This window comes from Odocoileus virginianus, chromosome 10 (genome assembly GCF_023699985.2).
Source record: "Odocoileus virginianus isolate 20LAN1187 ecotype Illinois chromosome 10, Ovbor_1.2, whole genome shotgun sequence".
Classification (NCBI taxonomy): domain Eukaryota; kingdom Metazoa; phylum Chordata; class Mammalia; order Artiodactyla; family Cervidae; genus Odocoileus; species Odocoileus virginianus.
In genome coordinates this window covers 49,465,822-49,491,122 of record NC_069683.1, presented here as the reverse complement: position 1 = coordinate 49,491,122, position 25,301 = coordinate 49,465,822, and the positions used below count along the sequence as shown (strand labels likewise).

General features: G+C 42.4%; 1 long non-coding RNA gene across 1 annotated transcript in view; it reads right to left on the bottom strand.

Annotated features, from left to right (window-relative positions):
- Positions 1 to 10,497: 10,497 nt before the first annotated feature.
- LOC139037027 (uncharacterized) overlaps positions 10,498 to 25,301 on the bottom strand; it is a 38,265-nt gene continuing 23,461 nt past the window's right edge. Inside the window, exons 2-3 of the long non-coding RNA XR_011489808.1 lie at positions 12,347 to 12,540; positions 10,498 to 10,678 (exon numbers count right to left, since the gene is read on the bottom strand). This is a non-coding gene — a long non-coding RNA (uncharacterized lncRNA). The remainder of the gene's footprint in view (positions 10,679 to 12,346; positions 12,541 to 25,301) is intronic.

Below are 25,301 nucleotides of genomic sequence, written 5' to 3'. Positions count from 1 at the left end.
AGTTGAGCTATTTCAAATCCTGAAAGATGATGCTGTGAAAGTGCTGCACTCAATATGCCAGCAAATTTGGAAGACTCAGCAGTGGCCACAGGACTGGAAAAGGTCAGTTTTCATTTCAATCCCTAAGAAAGGCAATCCCAAAGAATGCTCAAACTACCGCACAATTACACTCATCTCACACGCTAGTAAAGTAATGCTCAAAATTCTCCAAGCCAGGCTTCAGCAATACTTGAACCGAGAACTTCCAGATGTTCAAGCTGGTTTCTGAAAAGGCAGAGGAACCAGAGATCAAATTGCCAATATCTGCTGGATCATCGAAAAAGCAAGAGAGTTCCAGAAAAACATCTGTTTCTGCTTTATTGACTATGCCAAAGCCTTCGACTGTGTGGATCACAATAAACTGTGGAAAATTCTGAAAGAGATGGGGATACCAGACCACCTGACCTGCCTCTTGAGAAACCTGTATGCAGGTCAGGAAGCAACAGTTAGAACTGGAAATGGAACAACAGACTGGTTCCAAATAGGAAAAGGAGTACATCAAGGCTGTATATTGTCACCCTGCTTATTTAACTTTCATGCAGAGTACATCATGAGAAACGCTGGGCTGGAAGAAGCACAAGCTGGAATCAAGATTGCCGGGAGAAATATCAATAACCTCAGATATGCAGATGACACCACCCTTATGGCAGAGAGTGAAGAGGAACTAAAAAGCCTGTTGATGAAAGTGAAAGAGGAGAGTGAAAAAGTTGGCTTAAAGCTCAACATTCAGAAAACTAAGATCATGGCATCTGGTCCAATCACCTCATGGGAAATAGATGGGGAGACAGTGGAAACAGTGTCAGACTTTATTTTTCTGGGCTCCAAAATCAGCACAGATGGTGATTGCAGCCATGAAATTAAAAGACGCTTACTCCTTGGAAGGAAGGTTATGACCTACCTAGACAGCATATTAAAAAGCAGAGACATTACTTTGCCAACAAAGGTCCGTCTGGTCAAGGCTATGGTTTTCCCAGTGGTCATGTATGGATGTGAGAGTTGGACTGTGAAGAAAGCTGAGCACCAAAAAATTGATGCTTTTGAACTGATGTGTTGGAGAAGACTCTTGAGAGTCCCTTGGACTGCAAGGAGATCCAACCAGTCCATCCTAAGGAAGATCAGTCCTGGGTATTCATTGGAAGGACTGATGCTGAAGCTGAAACTCCAGTACTTTGGTCACCTGATGCGAAGAGCTGACTCACTGGAAAAGACCCTGATGCTTGGAGGGATTGGGGGCAGGAGGAGAAGGGGACGACAGAGGATGAGATGGCTGGATAGCATCACCGACTCGATGGGCATGAGTTTGAGTAAACTCCGGGAGTTGGTGATGGACAGGGAGGCCTGGTGTGCTGCGATTCATGGTGTCGCAAAGAGTCGGACACGACTGAGCGACTGAACTGACTGAACTGAACTGATGCCAAGACAGGGTATCTTCACTTTTTAATAATGAATATCTGTACTGTCATACATTTTCTTTTTTAATAGCTACTTGTGGCTCAGCTTGTAAAGAATCCACCTGCAGTGTGGGAGACCTGGGTTCAAACCCTGGGTTGGGACAATTCCCTGGAGAAGGGAAAGGCTACCTACTCCAGTATTCTGGCCTGGAGAATTTCATGGACTGTATAGTCCACAGGGTCACAAAGAGTTGGACCTGACTGGGTGAGCATTTACTAGCAAGCATTACTTAAATGTACTTTTTTTGTTGTTGTTGATTAATCAGTGTGCATGACATAGAGGGGTGATGGTGGTTTAGTCGTTAAGTTGCGTCTGATTTTTTGCTAACCAGGCTCCTCTGTCCATGAGATTTCCCAGGCAAGAATACTGGAGTGGGTTGACATTTTCTCCTCTGGGGGATCTTTTGGTCCCAAGGATTGAACCCTCGTCTCCTGCATTGCTAGGTGGATTCTTTACCACTGAGCCACCAGGGAAGCCTGCATCGCACAGAGTTGGCAGTCAATATATGATAGCTATTATTTAAAGAGGGTAATTTTTACCCAGCTTACTATGTTTCAGGAATTAGATAAATAACTTGTATATAAACTATGTCCTCTAACCCTCTCTAATAGCTAATTGTGAGAACTGACACCAGGATTCCAGTTCCAGGCCTTCAGCTGATGTCTTCCTGTTACATCTTCTTCAACCATAGGCAAACCCCAGATTTCTGTGGCTGCTCTAAGTCTGCAAAGAGTCTCTTTGACATGATGCTGGCCTCTTCCAGGGAGAGTGGAAACCAGAGCAGCACTGGCACTGCCTGGGGGGGCAGAGGTGTGCAGGCAGCATGCCCAGGACAATTAGAAGCGGATTAAGAGGGAAACAGTGTGGGGGCCAGGCATGATGTGTTTTTGCCGTCTTGTCTGGGATTAGTAGTAATATATCTGCTGGTGTGATGGACACATCTGCTTTCGTTTATTCTGAGCCCTGTCAAGCTCACAGGCCTGGATTAAAGCAAAATCACGCTGAGTGAACATTGCTAATTTAGCTATTTTTTTCCCCCTCTTTTTCTTCCTCATCTTCAAATTTTAATGTGAATGCTGCAAGAAGCCATTTCTTTCCAGCCAAATGATTTGGGGAAGGAGCCTCAAATTCATAGATCCTGAAGGGGAGAGGGATGAGGAGATTTGGACCAGAAGGTGGAGATGAGGGAATCATGACCATATCCAGAGGAAAAGGGGAGAAAGGAGAGACAGTAGGATGGGAGGGGAGTAGAGGAAATGTGAATTTCTACAGTACTTCCTGGGATGAATAGATTTGGAACACTTCCCCTTAAAGCAAAAAACAACCATCTCCTCTTGCAGTGAAGAAAGCCCATGTGTATTTCAGTTCACAGTTCTCTTCCACCTCCCAGAGAATCAGACTCTTCCCTCTCTGTAGCCCTGTCCTTGAGGCTGGCTCCTACTTCCTCAGTCTCTTCCTTGCTGGATACATGCATGCATGCTCAGTCGCTTCAGTCATGTCTGACTCTTTGCAACCCCATGGACTATAGCTGGCCAGGCTCCTCTATCCATGGGCTTTTCCAGACATGGAGTGGGTTGCCATGCCCTCCTCCAGGGGATCTTCCTGACCCAGAAATAGAACTCTCTTATGTCTCCCACACTGGCAGCTGGGTTCTTTACCACTAATGCCACGTGGGAAGCCCTTGTCTGATACTTCCCTGCAAAAGAATTTCACTGCAGTGTGAGCTGCTCATGGTACCTCAGTTACAGGTCCACTGTCTCATTTCTGAAGCTCAGTTCTCAACAAGTTTGCATTTCTTACTGGCTGCCCAAATTCTGCTTCTAAATGTTGAGTCAAAGAACTCCTTTCGCAACTTTCAGAATCTGATCTTGGAGATTCTTTTCTTAGTTTCTGCCCAGGACCTATACATCAAAGTCATGTCTTCAGGTACTTTTTCTTGGTCTAGAAAAGACCTTGGGATTTCCCCTCTCTCCACCCTAGTTAGGTTTCTTTCATAGACAAATAAGCTCCTTTCTGCTTTTCCTTTCTGCTATCTTTGGGTGTCTGATTTGCATCAATTCATTCCTCTTTGGTTTCTTGTACCTTTCTCAACTTCCCTTTCCTTTTAACATCTTTGAGACAGCAACATCTTTATTTACCAAGAAGAAACATTATATGAAAACATATTTCTGGCTTTGAAATGTGATAGCCAGATGCAGAAATAGTAAATAAGCTCTAAGAATAAATGCCAGGATGCCAGATAAAGGGGATTAAGGTGTGAACAGTCTTTAAAAGCGTAATAAAATCAAGCTGAAATTCAGCATGGTGTCTTGGGACAAAGGGAAGGGATGTCAGGGATTAGGCTAAGATTAGGGGTGCAGAAGGAGACACAGCTGATCTCAAACCAGGAAGTGGAGGGGAGAGACAGGAGGCAGGGCTGCAGCCTACCTGTCCAGGAGTCAGGCAGGCTTTGGGTCAAAGATATTAACTGAGGGATTGGCTCTCTTTTACCCTCTGCAAGGCTCGGGACATCGACAGCCCCAGAGTGCTGTTTGCCTATTCCCCAACCCTATCTAGGAGGGCAGGGACCGTTTAGTAAGGCAGTCCCTCTGGCTACTGCTCCACGCCATTTCCAGCAAAACAAAAGGCACTTGAAAAGGGCTAAATCAAATTCACCTTCAGAACCAGCAGAATCTGGCTAATGTGATTTCAAGCTCCCCCTCCCTTCCCCTAGAGCTCACCACCTTCTTGCTGAAGTCTCAAATTCTTTTTAACAAGAGAAAAAGTCTTTCATGCCACAATTAGGGATAAAAGACATAAAATGCAAACGCCTGGCTGAGCTCCAGTTGGAGAATAATCAATCAATCCTTGGAATATAAATTACTAATATCAGATTCTTTCCTGGTATGACAGAGGGAGGAGGGTTAAAGACCAGGATGATGGTGACACCTGAAAAGGATGTTGCCAAGGAGATGGGAGCCGAGGAGGGGGGGGGCAATCCCTTCTAGGTACACAACACCTTAAGATTTGAAGAGTGTATGTGTGTGTGTGTGTGTGTGTGTGTGTGTGTGTTTTGAATCACTACTGCTCACAGCCCTGGGAGGCAAGCATATGTGTCCTTTTCATCAAGCATGAGAGGAAACTGAGGCTCAGAGTTGTCCAGAAACCATTGCCAGGACCAAAGGTTGCCAAACTAGAGATCTTTATCTTATATTTGAACCTAAGGTTCTGATTGCAAGCCCAGTGATCTTTAAAATATATCAAAGCTGCAGAATGAAACTGACAACAGAAGAAATATCCTACCAACTTTTAGAATTTTGGCTGAGACTTGTTGACTTTCAAATGGGGGAGGACACATGACTGTGTGTGGAGTAATTTTAGGATGGAGCTGCCAAGGCAAGTAGCCTGCTTTGCATGATTTATGAAGACTTTTAAAAAAAGAGAAATAGGTTGTGCGTTGACTTTGTTAAAAAGGAGCTTCATTTTCTGGGAATTTACTATTTGAAGTACACCCACATTTTCATGAATTTATCCTCTCCTCACAAAACTCCATTGACCTTTTCTTTCCCATCCATGGAGGGAGTCCAGAGCTTAAGCTATTTCTAGTTTAGTATGGATATTCATGCTTATTTTTCTTAATTTTTAAAAATAAACATGTGAAGTATAATACTCATACAGAAATATGTACACAGCATGAAACTATAGCTCTATAAATTATCATAAAACAAATCTCAGTGAAGTTATTACCCGATAGGAAAATAAAACATCTGCAGTACCCCCAGAAACCTCCTTCTTAATCCCTCCTCATCACTAGTCTCTCTTCCCCCTAAAGGTTACTCTTATCCTCACTTCTGAGATCACAGGCTGGTATTGCTTGTTTTGGGGACTTTAAATGGAGTCATACTAAGTATATTAGATGCATATGACTTATTTTGATCCATATCATACACATGAGGGGCTTCTGGCGCTAGTGGTAAAGAACCCACCTGCCAATGCAGGAGAGGTAAGAGACACGGGTTTGATTCCTGGGTCGGGAAGATCCCTTGGAGAAGGCTGTGGCAACCCACTCCAGTATTCTTCCCTGGAGAATCCCATGGACAGAGGAGCCTGTCAGGCTGCAGTCTATAGGGCTGCAAAGATTTGAACACAACTGAAGTGACTTAGCACATGCACATACATGGAAGATTCATTCTCATTGTTGAATACTCATTGCTGGGTAGTATACCATTGTACAAATATACAACATTCATTTACCTATTCTACTGTTGGTGGAATTTGAATTGCTTCAGTTTGTGCTATTATGAGCAATGTCACTATGAATATCCTCATGCATGTATTTTTATGCATATACACATTATTCTACTCTACACATACCTTGGATTGAAACTGCTGGATCATGAAGTATGCATAAGTTTAAGTTTAGTAGTAAGCTGTTTTCCAAATAATTCTACCAAAGAACAGTCCCATCAACAAAGTATGAGTGTTTCAGTTGCTCCACACCCTTGCCAACACTTGTTACTTATTACCAATCTGTGTAATTTTAGCTGTTCTGGTGGGTATGTAGTGGCATTTTACTGTGGTTTTAGTCTTTATTTCCTTAATTACTAATAAGTTTAATTATTTTCATGTGTTAACTGGTCATTAAAATATTCTCATTTACTAAGTATCTTTCTCATCTTTTTTTAATAATTGTACTTTCCTTATTGATTTATAAGTTCTTTACTTATTTTGGATTGAGTCCTTTGTCAGTTTATGTGGCTTGCAAATAATGTTTCTGACTCTGTACTTGCTTTTTCTCTCTTAATAGTATATTTTGATGAATAGAAGTTCCAATTTATGCAGTCTAATTTATCCATCTTTTCCTTTATGTTTAACACTTTTGTGTCCTTTCAAATAATCCTTTTTTTTGTTTGTTTCTTGCTCCTGGGTCATGAAGATCCCCTGGAGAAGGAAATGACAGCGCACTCCTGTATTCTTGCCTGGAAAATCCCATGGATGGTGGAGCTTGGCGGGCTACAGTCCATAGTATGGCAAAGAGTTGGACATGACTGAGTAACATTTCATAGAGATGGTATCTTAGATTGTCATGTAGAAACTTCATGGTGTTGCCTTTTACTTTTAGATAAATAAGCCATCTGAAATTGATTTCTATATATGCTATATTATAAAAATCAAGTTTTATTTTGTTCTATATGGATATCCAAGGGTCTAGCACGGTTAAAGAAAATATTGCGTTATCTCTACTATTCTGCAATGTCAGACCCAGTGATCATATATGCATAGTAGATTCTGGACTCTCTTCTGTTCCATTGGTCTATTTCTCTATCTTCGTGCTAATACTATGCTGTCTTAATTATTGTCACTTAATGATATGTTCTACTTTTTTGTTCTTTGTCAAGAATGTCTTAGCTTCTTGACCTTTTGCACTTCCATATGGATTGTAGAATAATATTTTCAATTTCAAAAAGAAAACAGGAAAGAAGGGAGAATTCACTGGCATTTTGATTAGGATTAAATTGAATATATAGCTAAACTTGGAGATGATATCATTGCACAATTTAGTGTTTAATCCTTGAGAATTTTTTGAATCTCATTGAATTTAGGAGAGCTTCTCTGGTGGCTCAGCACTAAGGAATCCACCTGCAATCCTGGAGATAGGAAGATGTAGGTTCAATCCCTGGGTCAGGAAGATGCCCTGGAGTTGGAAATGGCAATCCACTCCAGTATTCTTGCGTGGGAAATTCCATGGACAGAGGAGACTGGTGGGCTACAGCCCAGGGGGTCTCAAAGAGTCAGACATGACTGAGTGACTGAGCATGCATGCATGCATGCATTGGATCTAGACCCATTTTTCCAATAACATTTTAATAGGGATTTCTTTTGGTATGTTTTTTGCTTGTTGTTTTGTTGTTGAAGGTGGTGGTAATATATGTATATGTAGAAGTCTTTCATATCTTTCATTAGTTTTAATTGTAGGTATTTTGTTTGCTGATGCTGTTATGAATGCCTTATAATTATCTGAAAAACAATTCATACTCTCTTTGTTTATATTATACAAGCATATAATTGATTTTTGTATGTTGTCCTTATATCCAGCCACTTGCTAAATAATTTTACAATTCTGATTATTTACCTGTATACTCTTTCAGATTATCTATGTACAAAACAGTATTATATGCAAATGTTATCTCTTTATAGATTTAGTTATCACTTTATAATTGTGATCTTTTTTCTAAAAATTTTCACATTGGCTATTGTCTAGCCATTGGATATTGTCTAACCAATTCTATTACAATTTTGAATGGAAGCAAACCCTTGCTTTATTCCCCCTTTCAAAGGGATATCTTCAGTATTTTCCATTAAGAATGGTGCTTGCTATTTCTGCCTTGCAAATAAGTTAATCTGTATCATTTTTCCAGATTTCACATATAAACAATATTTTATGATACTCTTTCCTTTTTCTGATTTACTTCACCCTATATGACAGTCTCTAGGTCCTTTCACATCTCTGCAAATGGCACAATTTTGTTCCTTTTTATGAGATACAGATATAGAAAATGGATGTGTGGATACCAAGGTGGGAGAAGAAAGGGTGGAATGAATGGGGAGATTAGGATGAACATATGCACACCATTATGTGTAAAATAGATAACTAATGAGAACCTACTGTGTAGCACAGGGAACTCTATATGGTGCTCTATGGTGACCTAAATGAAAAGGAAATCCAAAAAAGAGAGAGAATGCATGTGTATGTACAACTGATTCACTTCGCTCTACCGCAGAAACTGCAGTAGAAACTAACCAACAGTTTAAAGCAACTATCTCCAATAAAAATTAATTTAAAAAAGATGGTGATTGCTATTTTATAGATATTTTTTCTCATAAAATAATTTTATTCTGTTTCTGTTTTGCTTAGAGCTTTTATCATCAATATGTGTTAGATTTTATTAATAATCGTTCTTGCTTCTATTGAGAGGGCTGTATAAAATTTCTTCTTTTTTCTATTATTATTGTGAACTAGAATTGTTTTCAAATATTAAATCAGCTTTTCATTTTTACAGTAAATATTCCTTGGTCTTAATAGTCTTCTTTTCACATATTCCTGAATTCTGTTTGATGATGCTACTTAGGATTTTTGTATCTGTGTTTGTGAGTCCAATTAATTTAGACTTCCTCTTTTGTAATATCCTTGTCAGCTTTTAATATCAAGGTTGCTAACCTCTTAAATGAGTTAGGAAGTATTCCCTCTTTTTAGGGACTTACTGGTGGTTCAGGCAGTAAAGAATCTGCCTACAATACAGGAGACCTGGGTTTGATCTTTGGGTCAGGAAGATCCCCTGAAGAAGGGAATGGCTACCCACTTCAGTATTCTTGCCTGGAGAATCCCATGGACAGAGGAGCCTGGTGGGCTACAATCCTTGGGGTTGCAAAGAATTAAACTCAACTAAGCACACACACACCCCCTCTTTTTAAAGTTTCTGAAAAAGCTTTTGTAAAATTGTTGCCTTAAATTTGTAGATTTCAATACAGAAGCAACCTAGGTCTGCAGTGTGTGTGTGTCAATGTTTTTAACTGTAGATTTGACTTCTGATTAGATGTGGAACTATCATATTCTCTTTCTTTTTGTGTTAGTTTTAATAAGTTATTTTTTAAGGAATATATTCATTATCTCTATAGTTTCAAATGTATTGGTATAAAGTTTTTATATTAGCTTCATGTTTTTAGTCCTGTAGAATCTGTAATAATACCACCTTTTCAGATACTGTTCTTTTATCAGAAGGAGAGGATTTTTTCAGAGCCTAGGCCTTAATAAATGAAGAAATGTTGACTTTGTGTTACTATTCCCAGCACCCAGTTCTGATCTCCTAACATCATCTTCAGGTACCAACTCTAGGCTGAGAAAGGTAGACGGAGTCTTCCTTAGTATTGATGCTACAGGCCATCATCAACAATCTCTTCAATTCTAGTATTTTTAGATGAAAATTTATGAAAGCATAATATATATACACAAAAGTGTATATATCACCTAACTCAATGAATTCCGAGAAATACATCTGTATAAGTGATTATTCATCTATATGATCAGTGCACATATTAAAAAATAAAACATCACTAGCCTCCAAAAATCCTTCCCATGCTTCCTTCAAATTATACTTACTACAATCCAGACTTCAAACATCATGAACTGGTTTTGTTTTCATATAAATATCTGTTGTCTTTTACACAAAATTATGAGAATTTTGAATTCTCATAATCTTGAGAATTATTCCTATTGTTACATACATACAGTAGTAGAAGGTTTATTCTCTTTACTGTATAGTATTCCATTATCTTAACATATGATAATTTATTTATCTATTGTACTATTGATGGATATTGGTATATTATCCAGATTGGTATCATAGTTCCACGATAAAAACTCTTGTACATATTTTATGCACACATTTTTCTTGGTTCTATACTTAGGAGTGGAATTACTAAATCATGGTTTGCGTATGTTCCACAATAGTGTAAATACCATAACTACCAAAAAGTTTTAAAAAGTGATTCTATGAATTTACTCCTTACTATCAATGGACGAGAGTTACATTTGCTCTTCATCCATGACAACACTTGATCTTTTCCATCTTCTTCATTTTGCCATTTGGCTACCTGTCTAGTGGAATTGCACTGTGAATTTTGAAAGCTGTTCTCTTGATTTCTAATTGGGTCAAGCATCTTTTTGTATGTCTGTTGACTACTTGGAGATCTTCTTTTGTGTTTATTCAAGTGTTTTGCTCATATTTCTATTGGGTTGATATTTGTTTTATAATTATAAATAATGATATTTTATAACATTTATGTTCATGATAGAAAATTTGGAAAACACGGAAGAGTATCAAAGCAACATTAAAAAAAGCCTATAATTCCAATAATATTTAAATAACTCAATATTCTAATTCTACCACATTATATCATACAATATAGTAGTTATAGTTGTAAAGTAGTTATAAAATAATATAGCAATGTTCATACTCTTTGAAACAATTACATTGACTCCTGTTTTATTTAAGGCTCTCCAAAGTACGCAAATGGGACATGAAGGGAGGTACTCTTTTTCTCTCAGCCTTAAAAGGGTTGAGGATATTAACCCCTTAATCTCATCCCTAATCAGAGGAACATCATTAGCTGATCACAAGGTCAGTCCTATTCCCAGCGTCTCTGGTATCTGAAAAAAAACACATTTGGGGAAAAAAACAAAAACACATTTGGGGATCATTTATGTCAAGTTTGTTTCTCCTCTCTGAGCTCATGGGATCACCACCCTCCCTCTTTCCTGAGTCAGACACCCAAGTCAACTCTTATTCCTTTATTTCACAAAGCTGAATTTTCACTGAGCCCAAAACCTCTTCTTCCCCGCTGCTAGTTCCCTAATTTGAGCCTTATCTGTTCCCCGAATCACTTCTACCCCACTTGCCTCTTGTTCTGGTTCTTACCTCTAGTCTTACCCTACTGCTTGCCTCCCCTTCCACCCCAGGCCATTCTTCAGATGCTAGGCAGCTTTTCTAAATGCAAATCTGACCATGTCACTTCCCTGCTTATACCCTCTAAGAGGCTTCCCAATGCCCTCTGATAAGGTCCCACGGCTCTGCATTGATTGCTTGCATGCTTCTAGTCTGGTTTTTGCTTTCTTTAGCCTCATCTCCTGCCACTGACAGATCACACACTTCTAGGCATCAGAGCCTTTGTTCAAAGTCTCGCTGCTGAAATGCCCTCTCCTGGTGTCTCTGCCGTGGAGACATCCTGGGCACATTTTCAAGGCCAGGGTCAAGTGCCATCTGAGCTCCTAGACAGGATTCATCTGTCCCTCTCAGTTGGTTGTATAAACCACTTAGCCCATTGAATTGCTATAGTATCTTTCCCATCCTTGCCACACAATGCATTTCTCAAATCTTTATCTCTTGACTTTCAAGTGTTTGGCACAAGATCCAGCTTATAAAAGATGTTCAATAAACATTGAAAGAACACCCAAAGGAATTAATCAAAGGTAAAAAGAAAAAGGAACAACATTTATTAGAAACTTGCCACATAGCAGACACATTTCCTATGTTCTCTCTTTTAAACTCCCCCAACAGTCTTATTAATTAGATGGTCTTATGCCCATTTTTAGGAATAAGGAGATTAAGGCATAGATAAATTTAATAATCTTTTGCTCAAAGTTACACAGCTAATATATAGCAGAGCCAAGATTTAAATCTAAGTCTGAAAACAAAACTGGTTGTTTACCCTTAAACAGGTTATTATAATAATAATCATGATTATTTTAATGATGGTACTAAGAAATGGCCAGAGCACTTTACATGCATTTCTCAGTGGTTAGTTCATAGATCACTTTCCCATCCATTATTGTTCTTGAGTCCCATCACAAACAGATGAAATCAGAATTAGCCTCCAACTCTGATAAAAACAGTTAAGTATGAGGGTTTAAAGTGCCTCATCTGATTTACTTCACTTAGCGTGATAATCTCTAGGTCATGTTTCTGCAAATGGCATTATTTCACTCTTTTTAATGGCTAAGTAATATTCCATTGTGTATATATACCGCATATTCTTTATCCATCCTTCTTTCGACGGACATTTAGGTTGCTTCCATGACTTGGTTAGTGTAAACAACACTGCAATGAACATGGGGTGCATGTATCCTACTGTTAGCACAAAGAACTCAGCTCAGTATTCTGTAACAACCGTATGAGAAAAAATTTTTGAAAAAGGATAGATAGATACATGTAAATGTATAACTGAATCACTTTGTTGTACACCCAATATCCAACCTTGTTAATCAACTATAGTCCAATATAAGATAGCAAGTTAAAAAAAGATAAATCAATTGCCTCACCTAAGGTCACACAGTCCTAGTAAGCAGTGTGGCTGGATCTCAAATCCAGGTCTTCCAGCTCTAAGTCCAGTGGGGACTGGCGAGGAGGACTGAATCTCAAAAGAGGGAGCGCTTTGAAATAATAAGCTGGCTGCTCACTCTGGCACATATCCTGTCCATTTCCCTTTGCAAGACTGCCGGAGCCATGGCAGCTTCTAGAAGGTGGAAAAAAAAAAAAGAAAAAAAATCTCAGGCTGAAGCGGTCTACCATTTCGGGAGGATTGGGAATTCTTTGCATGAAAGCCATTGTTTGACTTGGCAAGAAAAAAAATTTTTTTTTAATGAAAAGAAGAGAAACCAGTATATATAAACATTCTAAAAAGCGGCATGGAGGCTGGACCAGCACAGCGAGAAGAACAGCTCTCTTGGGCTGCTGCCCTGCGTGAACCACCCCCAGGTAACCCCCTGTAGGCACTGCCCACCAGGCCTGCCTAGGGAATCTCCAATCTCGGGGAAGAAAAGGATAAAACAACATGAATTCTCCAGGAGCCTCATTATTCAAACAGTTCCAGAGGCAGTGAGAGGACAGCGGTGACTTTGGGAGAAGCACAATCTTATCTCCAGGGTGAATAGGACCATTTGTTGTTTATGTCCAGGAAAGCGGGCCCCGCACAAAAAGAGTGGGGGAGAACTCGGAGGAGAAGGGTGCCAAAAGCCAGTGGCTGATCTAAAAATCCTCTGCAGAAACAATGGCTCCTCCCGGGATGAGCCGCAGCCCCTTCAGAAAACAAAAGCTCTCGTGGAGGAAACTGGTCTTTTGTGGCTCTGGCAAGAAGCGACCCAGATAAAGCTAACCTAGCCTGACCCTCTCCCTTCCAGCAGAGGAGACACAGAACTTGTTGGGAAGTGGGGACACGTTGGCGGAGCGCCCTGACTTCTATCTGCTCTTCCAGCTTCCTGGGTCCTCCACAGAGACCTCCACTCTTTTCGCAGTAAGGCCCCAGGACATCCTGGCCACCCGCCCTCCAGCCCCCTTTCTGTGTCCCTCTGAGGCATGTGGTTTCTGTCCCTCTCGTTCCAGCCAAAACCAAAAGCTGCTGTTGGCCCTGGGGCCCTTGAAAGTTTTTCTGACAATTTTTTGAGCTTGTGCTAAAAATACACCCTGGCCTGGGACTTCGAAGCCAGCCCAACCTCGCCCTAACTTGAACCCGTTTGGCCCTTTTCAGCCGGCCAGCAGAAGCCCCCAAATTTCAAAGGGAGCCCAGCTGGGACACGGAACAGGCTGCCAGCCAGCATCTCCCCCCTCCTCCTGGGTCACCAGGGTCCCTGGGATGGCCCAAGTTCCCCTTTGTACCCTGAGCCCTGGCCCTGGGGTGGCCTTTGAGCTGACTCTGCAGAATTGTTTTTATGATACTTCCCGCATTTGTGTTTAGACAGGACTTAGGAGAAGTAATCTGTTAAGAAGAGCATCCTGAGGACCTTGTCTTGAGATGATGTTTGCCTTACAAGGGAGTGGTTTTTTATTTAGATTGCTGGTCTAATTGGGGAGATTGCTGGGGGAGGAAGGCCAGCAGGGGTTTCCAAGCCACCCGGATGCAGTTGTTTCTATTAATGACCACATCAGTGGCAGGGAGGGGAAACCACACCCAGGAGCAGAGCAGAATTCATTCCACCCATAGTCTGGGGGAGGGTCGGGGGAAGCCAGGCTATTACTAAGGCTTCTATGGGGAAGCGCTCAGGCACCTATGATGCCTTAGGCCAGCTTTGGAGAAGGGAGAAAGAATCATTTCCTCAAGGAAATGCTGAGGCTCCTTCTCTGCCCTGGGAAAGGGCAGGAGAGAAGCCATGATGGGTGCTGCCTCTGGGCACACGGGACAGTGACCAGACTGAATCAACCAGTGTTTGTCAATAATAGTAACCAGCTTGCACCTTATTCTTTGGAGCTAGTGAAGTACTTCCTCATACTTTATCTTATAAAGTTCTTCCATTGAGAACATGAGGTAGCATGACTATAATCAAAGCTGTCTCTTATTGAGTACCTACTATGTACTGGGCAGTGTTCAGTGCTTACAAAAGCAGGAGATTTTAGCATAGTGAGTGATAGACTCCGCCAACAGAGCTAGAATGGACTTTAGGGTCTCCGTAAAGAGTTGAAATTCTAGGAACAATCTTGCATTTAAGCAAAAATGACTGAACTCATTTCTGGAGTGAAAGGCCATGACTTCCAGCCTGTTCTTAAAGGCATTTAGGAATAATAAATGATGAGAACCACTGCTTTAGAAACAAGATTTCAGGTTCTATGTTGGTTTGATACTGGGGTCAGTCCCTCTTCTGACAGGTTTATAAACCTTTTTTCTGTTCTCACATTGCACTTTGCACGTGCCTTCATTGGAGCAATTATAAATGCTTATTGTATTTTTGAATCCTCACCTTTTATTCATTAGACTACAAATTTTTGAAGTTAGGAACTGCATCTTTTCAAAAAGTCTTTATTGAATTTGTTACAGTACTGTTCCTGTTTTATGTTTTGATTTTTTGGCCTCAAGGCATGTGCAATTTTAGCTCCCCAGGAACCGAACCCACACCCCCGCTTTGGAAGGTGAAGTCTTGACCAATGGACTGCCAGGGGAAGTCTCCAGGTATTGTATTTTATTCACAATTTTATCTTTGATGCCTAAAGTAAGTTCAGGTACTTAGTAAATGCTCAATAAGATTTCAGTGCATTAAATTAACACAACATTGTAACCTGACTATATTTCAATTAAAAAAAAAAGATTTTGGTGCATGAATGACTGAATGACTATAAAGGCCCCAGTAGAGAAGCTGCTCTCTTTTCAATATGTGAATGTGTAGGAGAGTGTATTGTGGGTGGGGAGTGTTGGGTCCTCTCAGACATGGTGACAGAAGGTGTGTGTGTGTGGAATGACTGGGGCTAGTTTGCAGGAAACCACAGGCAGCCTCAGTGTTGGGCACAGAGCCAAGGGAAGCTGTGTCCGTGTATCCCGGTGGCACTTGGATTTGGCTCCAGACCGGAACATCTCAAGCGCGCTTCTCCCTGCCAGCACCCCTGTGCCTTCACTTTCCTCGGCATCTATTAATGATAAAAGTCCCTGTGGTTTATAATTACCAGTTTGACAAGTTCAGGAGTTCTCTGTTAATTATTATAATTAGCTTTCACTCAGTGTGACTTCGGGAGTTTAACAACAATATTAACAACAGGAGGATGACGATCAGGAATTGACTACAAAGAATTGACTAGAAAGACTTCCTTCTGCTGTCAGGGAAACTTATTAATGAAGGCAGAACCTACACAGCAGCTCGCCTCTGTCTGCCTTAACTCTAGTGATCAGATCTAAATCTGCCTTGGGGAACTGAAAACAATGGTAGTGGCCAGAGCTTGCAAGCCCCAAGTTTAAAATTAACCAGGGAAGAAAGAAGAAGCCACTGAACTGACAGCTGTGGGCTACTCCTTGAGCAGAAACCCAGCAAAGGCGGCGGCCAGAGAGGAAAGCACGAACCAAAGCAGCCAGCCGTGGCTCCAGATCTGGTTGGTAGGGACTGCAGATGTGTCCAAGGTATTACGAGGGGAAAGGAGGGCAGGGCTGGGCATTCCTGGGGGCAGCCAACTTACCCTGACACTGACAGCGAAGGCCACTTTTTCTGCCCATCTCTCAATGCTATTTATTCCCACAGCTATTCCCTGAGTTATGACCCTCAGTCTCTTTCTCCTCGATGTTACTGGACTTAATTGGTTTCCACTCCATTTTCTAAATCTGCTTCAAGCTCACAGACTTATCAGATTACTCATCCTTAAAGATGGCTTTGTGACTTCAACTTCATACCACCGAAGTCTTGGACGGGTTCTAATTGCTCATCAAATACAGCCCAGAGTCCTCATTTTGGCACCAAAGTATGGGCCCAACTTGTCTTTCTAATACTGAATGTGTGTCAATTGCTCAGTTGTGCCTGACTCTTTGCAACCCCAAGGACTGTGAAGCCCGCCAGGCTCCTCTGTCCATGGAATTCTCCAGGCAAGAATACTGAAGTGAGCAGTCAATCCCTTCTCCAGGGCATCTTCCCAACCCAGGGATCAAACTCAGGTCTCCTGCATTGCAGGCAGATTCTTACCATCTGAGCCACCAGGGAAGCCCCTTTCCAATACTATCTTCTAATTATTCTCTTAGTCTGTCACTCAGACAATAAACACCTACTCAATATCAGACAGTGTTCCAGATGCTGCAGCCTCAGTGGACAGCAAGACAGATGAGTACTTGCCTCAGTGGCTTTTTAACTCTAGTGCAGGACATCAGAAAATAGACAAATACACTAATAAATAGTATCATCCAAAGAGATGATAAGTCCTCCGTTGTCATTTTAACCAAAAATCTAAAGGCACTGAGCCTGAAGCAGGGATTTCTAAAGAAACTAACATTTATTCAGACTCTATCATAGGCCAGATGTGATGATAGCCCTTTGAGGAAGCTATTCTCCTTTAGGTTAAGCAGGTATTTTTCTACCTGCTGTTTTCCAGCCTCCTCCCTGCCATGCTCCAATGACCATCAAGGAATAGAAAAAGAAGAAATCCATGGCAACAAAGGGATCAGACAAGTAGGATGGTGGAGCAAAGAATGAAAGATATCAACAATTTTTTGACAATGGATGGCAGGCTGGAGTGTTAATGATGCAGCAGACTGAAGAGCTGACATCTGAGAGCCTGCAGAGAGGTTTGCCAATGAGAAGTGAGAGGCAGTCCCTGGAAGCCTTAGGTGATCGGGAGTACCAGAGCCCTGAGGGCATGGATCAAGAGTGAGGTGCACCCAGGGAGATGAGTTAAGGAGCATTTGGACCCCCAGATCTTCTTCATTCTGTGCAGCCAGACTGTACCTCTCCAACCTGGCAAAAAGCTCTGTCTTCTGGAGAAATTAAGAGTGAAGGAAGTTCTATATTAGGGACAACAGGTGAGGGTGAAGGTAAAGAGATGCACTGTGGGAAAAAGATATTATGATAAAGTACACTCTGAATTCTTCCAGTGGCTGCTCCTCTTCTCTGTTCCCTCAGCTCTGTCAGGAGGTAGGAAGACTGTGCTCTGGGAAAGACTCTTCCCAGAAAAAAGCCCTGTGGACACTAATGTTTGAGAATCTCAAAGATGTGGGTACTGCCCTACAGACTAGTGGACCCAAGAGGTTGACAACCCCACACACATGGAATTTCCAGTCAGATTTTAGTGCCTCATCCTAAGGACCACCAAGGATCACCACACATTTGGGGAAAACTTAAAAGCAGTGCCCAAACTATCAGGGAAAGAAATTCAGAGGAAAAGAAAGCAACATAGGGAGCAGAAGAGAAATACGAGGAAAAAGAATCCCTGTCAAATCTGTGGAAAGAGAATACTTCTTGTTTCTTGTATTCCAGAAACAAGAACAGGATACTATTTTTTTTTCCTAAGGAACAATATCATAACAGCAAAGAACTCTTGAAAGATAAAAGTTATTGTGACCAAAATTTAAAAAAGATAAATTGAAGATCTGTGAAATAAAAAAGAATGTACTTCCTAGAAAGTGTGAAAGCAGAAGACAGCAGAAAAGTGAAATGGAAGGGAAAAGATAAACATATTTGAAGTAAGTGACTGTGTTTTATTGAACCATTATAATAGCTGTATAGGTTAGGTGTAATTTCTTCTATTTTGTCGAAGAGAAACTGAGGCTTCAGGGAGCTTTAGTAGTCTTCCCCAGATCACACATAGTGAAATGGCAGAGCTGGAATGTGACTCAAGTCTTAGGACTCCAAAGCCATATGTGTCTGCTCAGTTGTCCCATCAGAAAAGCAGACTCAGCAGAAACCTGGAAGGTGGGTTGGGAACTGAGACTGCAGTTTTAGTGAAAGCCCTAATATTTGCACCTTTCTGCTCCATGGTAACACTAAGACCCATGCTTCTCCAAAGCTTTTTGTGATTATTTAACAGAGATATCACACATAGTGTACAGGGCCTCAAAATATGGTTCTTCTCTTTTCTTACCTGCTGCTTAGCTAGAATCCCAGTAACTCTTTGTCCTGGGATTTTATCTGATAAAGTTGTGAGCATTCAAAACACACAGTTGTCCTTTGATCAGACTTAGTGGGGCAGTGGGATCTAAAAGTGACAGTGGGATCTAAAAGATGGTTCTATATCAGACCTTTCATCCAGTTGGATTAGGCATGTATTCATGCCTTGACATGTATTTCAAGTCAGGGGGAAATGTAGTGTCAGAGGAAGCATAATCAATGACAACTGGGGCTGGCATGTCTTCTGATTTATGGGCCCCAGTTCAGCTGCTGATCGTGGGCAGTGGAAGGAGATAAGACCCTCAGCAGAACTGTCTCTTATTTCCTGGGAGAAAAGGGAATGGAAGAGAAAACTTAGGCTTCTTATGGATCAAATGAGGCCTAATAAGATAGATGGTGTGAGGTTCTACAGTCCATAGAAGTTTCCACTCTTTTGCTTTCCTATCCTCTGTCTCCCTTCCTTTATTCCCTCCCTCCCTCCCTTCCTCCCTTCTTCCCTTCTTCCTTCCTTTATTTTTCATTTCTTCTTTCCTTTTTTCCTCCCTCCTTCCCTCTTTCCTTAAAGGAGGCAGAAGACAGAGCTCAACACAATCACCTTGGTTATCAATACAGATTAGTTTGAGGACATGACTTAAATATGTGAAAACAATGGGCTTCCAGACACTGACCTAGAAGAGAGAGGTGAGATGGATGTCAGAAGAGTTGGCTGACTGATGCATCAGTCAGTCAGTTCCTGGGGCAGAGATGTTATCCACCCCACCTGTCTAGGGAAGAGGGGTAAGGAAAGGAGAAGGAGTGCTATGCTAATCAGTGCTCCTCCATAGAAGAAAGCCTCAGAAGTGAGGACTATGCTCCCTCTAGGTTACAAGTAAACACTGGCATGAAAGATATTTCATGGGGTAGGGTGGAACATTGTGAAGTACCAGGGAGACAGGGCTTTTGCAGAGGGGTGTGTAAGAGCACTGGGGTTTTTGTTTTCTTTTTGCTCCCTTCCTGGGGTACGTTTTGATAAATGCTTGGCAACTCTGAAATGATTAATTTCTACTTCTCTCTACTAGTAGCTGGGAATCTTGTAGATATCACTATACCACCCCCTGCCATTTATTCTAACATCTTGGGTTCCATCTGGCCTGTCTGGAAGTTGGGCATAGCTCTGACTGCCTCGTTCACCTTCCAGGGTTGCTGTGGGGATCAAAATGCAACATTGCTGTGAAAAAGCATCACAAACACGTAACAATGCCGAGGATTGTCCCAGTGGTACCCAGTATGGCTCCAGACTTCTCCACAGCTCTGTCCGTGGATACTTCTGCACATGTGCTTCCTGTGTCTGGTCCACAGAGACTCTCAGGAGAACACCCTCCATGGCCGTCCATGGCCATCCATGGCCACAAAATAGGCATCCTCTCATCCATAGCCACGGAATAGGCATCCTCCCATCCATGGCCATGGAATAGGCATCCTCTCATCCATGGCCACGGAATAGGCATCCTCTCATCCATGGCCACAGAATAGGCATCCTCTCATCCATGGCCACGGAATAGGCATCCTCCCATCCATGGCCACGGAATAGGCATCCTCTCATCCATGGCTACGGAATAGGCATCCTCCCACCCATGGCCACGGAATAGGCATCCTCCCATCCATGGCCACGGAATAGGCATCCTCTCATCCATAGCCACGGAATAGGCATCCTCCCATCCATGGCTACGGAATAGGCATCCTCCCATCCATGGCCACGGAATAGGCATCCTCCCATCCATGGCCATGGAATAGGCATCCTCTCATCCATGGCCACGGAATAGGCATCCTCTGTTCTCCATCCTGCCCCCACTCTGAATACCTTGTGCTTTGGCAGCAGGGAGCAACCTGCCCAGCTACAACCAAAAGGAAAGAAAGAAGAAAAGAGATAAGAAAAACACACAAAAACAAACAAAAACCCCCCATATTCTGTACCTCTTGCTCAGAAATGGCACAGAGAGGGAGGTCTTAAGACAGAGAGATTAACTTTCTCCAAAAGCCAGCACACCTGGGAATACACAGCAAGACACAACAGGCTGAGCAAATATTAGACAAATATTCCTTTTCTGCATGGCCCACTTTGCTGGAGATGAATGGATTGACTTCTCAAACACTCTCAGAGTGAACCCAGCCTGCCTGGCTTCAAGATCAACATCACTTGTCTTTCTTTCCTTCCCACCCCTCCCTCATTTTCTAATTTCTGAAGCAAATGTACACAAAATATTTCTCTAGAATAGAGGCACTTAGAAAAAGCAAACTGTGCAGAGCTGATGATCTGAGACCCCAGTCTCTATTTCTCTGTGGGCTGGTACCTGTCTGGACTCCAACCTGGACTTGCAAGGCAGAAATACCTGGGGAAGGCTCGTGGCACTGCGGTGTTTCCAAGATGACGCTCTTTGGAGCCCTTTGACTCCTCCAGACAGAGGTGGGGAGGATGGTGTTGGGTAAGGAGCTGTGGACTCAGACAAGCAAAGAGCAGAGATGTGCTCTACGAAAGAGCTTAGTGGATTTAGGTTGAATGTGAGAAAATGTTGTCCAGTGGATACTGCTTGAATCTGAAATAAAGTGAAATGGGAAGGAAGGCTGTGGAATGACTTCCTGAGGTCCAACAAGCGCAGGGGGAGGGGAAGGGTCATGGGTGAGAGACGGTGCCTATAAATAAATGAAGACAGGATTGTCTTGGGGCAGAGATACATCCATTGTGACCTTTAGATGTCCCTGTCTGCTGGAACCAGATCGTAAGAAGCCGTCACTGGTTGGTCCCTTATGGTCGTGGTGCTTTATCAACAGTTGAGGAAAAAAGGCTCAGAGATATAAAGGGGGTTTTCTGGTGTCACACAGCAAGGTTGAGGCTAGGATTGCAGGCTTGCTCTGAGCCACAGCCTGCCCAGCTGAGCCCTAACTGCCTGTGCCTTCCCCTTCTGGGCTCAGTTGTCTCTGAGCTCCCAGCATATACTGGTTCTGCCCTGAAAAGACTGGTCCCCTGGGTCAGGAGCTACCGTTCTCTAACTTGGAGCATCCCTTGACTGCAAAGGAATGTCTAAGTTAGAGCATCGTATGCATCACCCCAGCCCAGCAACACGCTGTGTGTTACATGTCCTCATGTATTGAGGTGCTAGTCTCTTCCAAATAGGCTCTCTCTGCCCCAATCCTGGTCTTTCATGGTCCCAGCTTCTTTTCTTTTCCCACTGCCTAAGGCAAAGGTCCCAGCATGCCTTTCTGATGAGTCTGTTTGCATTAAGGCAAAAATGGGTGGAAGTAACATTTTCTCATGGCTCCAGGCCTCATAGGACAGTGGACGCTAGGATGTGACATTCGCATTTTTCCTGCAGGAGGAAGAGGGATTTTCATCTTCTCCCTGGAAGAGGAAATGACAGGAAAGCCACAGCAGCCAGGGCTGGAAGACAGGCTGTGGTTTCTCATCATTAGAAAAATTAAAGTATACAGACAGAAATGTGGTTTTGCTCCATAACTGTATCCTGTCAACTAAATATTTCATTTAGACCTAATGCCTGAGCCAAATGAGAATCTCGAGCAAAACTGCACTATTAGAATACACTTAATTATTGATTCAGCCAGGCAAAAAATAAAAAATAAAGAAACCGGGCGGTACTTTAATTCCTCTTATCAAGCATCTCGAGTGCTAATATGCACTTGAACAGCTGCTATTATCCTGGGGAGCCCACTGCCTTCAGCTGCAAAATGTACAACTTCACACCAGCCACATGGAGCCAGACTGAAGGCGACAATGGAAACACATCCTTTTTTTCCAGGCTCAATTCCTCTCTCAGGGAGAGGAGGGGGCAGAGGTCCTATGGTCAGCGCCAAAAGGGGAGCCTCCCCTTTCACTTCTTTCTGACTTGCTATCTCATATGTGTAGAAAATACCATATTATTTCAGTGGTTCCCAACTCGGAATTTATAGATGTGCCCCCAAATACTGCTCCTGTGCTATGTAAATGTCCTCTCTTTCACTTTATTAAAATTAAGAAAAGACAATGGTTTATGATCCTTGCACTAAAAGGGACTGTGGGCACCATCTGATTCAACCCTCTCATTGATGCAGATGGAGTTATTGAAACTAGGAGGTGGAGGTGATGAGTCCAAGGACCCATCATGTTAGTGGTAGTAATAGAACTAATTTAGTTTCATCTGAAACATTTTGTTGGTGATGGGAGAGGAAAGAGAGTAGAGAGGAGCTGGAAGGGGAATATGGAGGTATTGTTAGCTGTGATGTGTGTGTGTGTGTGGTTGGGTGATGTTGTGTTATATAATGTGTCTGTAAAAAGATATTGCTGGCATGTCAGTCTCAAAAACTTGAAAATGCAAACTTGTTTTATACTTTTTTTTCCTAGTCATATTATATAACTTCTTAGAGTTTTATTATTTTAGCCACTATAATTTCTCTATTTATCCATTCACTCATCCATCATTCCATTCACAAAGCTGCCATTCAATTTCACCTCTTTTCTTCCTCCCTCCCTCCCTCCGGTCCTTCCTTCCTTACCTTCTCCCTCCCTTTCTTCCATCTGTCTGTCCATCCATCCAGCTACCCATCCATTTATTTATCCCAGAAGAACCTATTGAAGCCCTACCAAGTACAAGATATTGAAACATAATTCTTCACAAGTAATACTACTTTGTTAAGAGTGTCTTCCTATGAGCACCCTGGGGGAAGGCACTGTGTTCTAAGTCACTTAACAGAACCAAAATATGGAATTTTCTGACGGATATGTGGCCAGTGAGACATTTATGACCAAAGCTGAGGAAATTTAAACGTCTCCTGAAGACAGAGGTAGTAGAACTAACGAGTTGGAAGGAGCCTGCAAAGATCATCCTGTTCCCTCAGCTTTCAGGGTCACTTTTGACCTAAATCCTACCATCTTGTCAAAATGGCCTCTTTAACGTTCCCATGGATGGTGTTAATTCAAGTTTCCCTTGCTTTGGGGTGACCAATGGTGTCAGTTTGCTCAGGACTGAGAGATTTCCCATCAAATGAGAGCGGCACCTACTTCCTTTGTTAAAACAGCTCCTTGTATTTATAGGAGGAGCTGTTTTCTTGCTTTTATTTATACACGTCCTTCTTAACTCAAGTCCTGCCACCTCCACAGAGATTTAGGTAGCTCCTTTTCCTTCTTTAAAATTTTATTGCAATTAGACTCCTTGCCAGACCATTCATATTAGTACAGTGAAGTTACAGTGGCCAGTCCTTTTCACTAGTGTATGAACATCACTGTGGAATCTCTAGCTACACTGGAAACTTCTCAGGTGAAGGGACTTGCCTAAATTCTGGCTTGTGTCCTGTTTACTGCAGCTCTTGCAGAAGAAAATCCTCCATTCTGTCTAACCTAATTCCTTCCTGATGAATTTGATCTTGAATTTCCTACTTGTTCCCCAGAAAAGATAGCCAGGAAGTCACTTTCCCACTGATGCTAGTCTTTCTAAAACATCGAGTCAATGACTAAAACCCTTCCTGTCCTTTCACTCTATCTTCTTCATGAGTGTCTTTCCTTTGGTCTGTCCTCCGAGGCACCATTTCTTTCTCACATTATCTCTTGTTTTCCTTTGCATTCCTTAAATTAGGAGTCCAGGCTGGACGCGGTGTCTAAAGGGAGACTGGCCAAGGGACGTGGCTGCTATGAGCCTGGCCGGCCAACTGGCCAGGAGCTGACGAGCTCTGTCACACAGTCTTGTGGAGGATGGAGCGGGGGAAAGGCCTGGGGAGCTCTAAACCGCGGCACTCTGCCTCTCAGAAGGATTGGCATGCAAGGGACCCAGCTTTCCTTGGGAAATCCCCACCTCCTGTCACCAGTAGAGCCTGGGATTGTTGGTCTTGCCCCGACACTCACTTTGGCTGCCTGGGGGAGTGACGCTTCTTCTTTGTGTGCTGATGTAAAAGAAAATGCCCTCAGAGGCCTGAGGGACACAGGAAACAACAGACAGTTGGTGGTGTTAGGAAAACAACACTGGAGATGCAGAGGATGGGAAAAAGAAAATCGATGGCTGGTGAAGACTAGGCAGAGCCTGGCTCTTGCCTGTGGCTGGTTGGTTGCTGTGAGTTGTGGCTGGATTTGTGCTATTTTATGGCTCCTGAAAAGTAGTGTGTCTCTGAACCCCCACCCATTTCAAACCAGGAGGAAACTATGGAGGCAGTTAGGACTCTTACAGGAGTGTGGTAGGTCAATTGCAAAAATGGCCGCATTTTTTGTATTCATGCCTTTTGCAATGTGACTTTGCAATTCTATCAGTTTTTCTATCCCTTAAATCTGGACTGAACTTTAAAGGAGCTCATTTGCCAATAAAATGCAGCTGAAGTAACAGGGTACCAGTTCTAAGTCTAGAACCCAAGAGCTTTTGCATGCTTCTGCTCTCCTGTGAAGACAGCATTGCCATGTATAAAGCCTGAGCTAGCTTGCTGAATGATGAGAGTTATGTGGCCCTGTCACTCCAATACTACAGCCAATAGCCAACCAGCAGACACAAATGAGGCATCTTGGACAAGCTGTCTCCCAGCCAGCTACCCACCAGCTGACCACAATTTCATTAGTGAACCCAGCCAAGATCAGCTAAGCCTGGCCCAAATCAGAACTACACAGTGGACTTATGGGTTTTGAGAGGAATAATAAAGGTTTGTTGTTTCAACTCACTGAGTTTGGGGCAGTTTGCTATGTAGCAAGAGCGAAGTGATGTGGGGATTGAGAGGGTGAAGGGGAAATAGGTATTGTCTTTTATAACAGATCCTAAAGGAATTAGAAAAAAATCTAGTTCTTAACTGCACACAGGAATCTCCATGATGTGGACTCCTTACATCTTTGACTTTACTTCTCACTACTAATATACCCTTCCCTCCTTATTTGCCTAGCTCCTCCCTCCCCCATACACACACCAAGCTTCAGCCTTCCTGGGCTCCTTGTAAC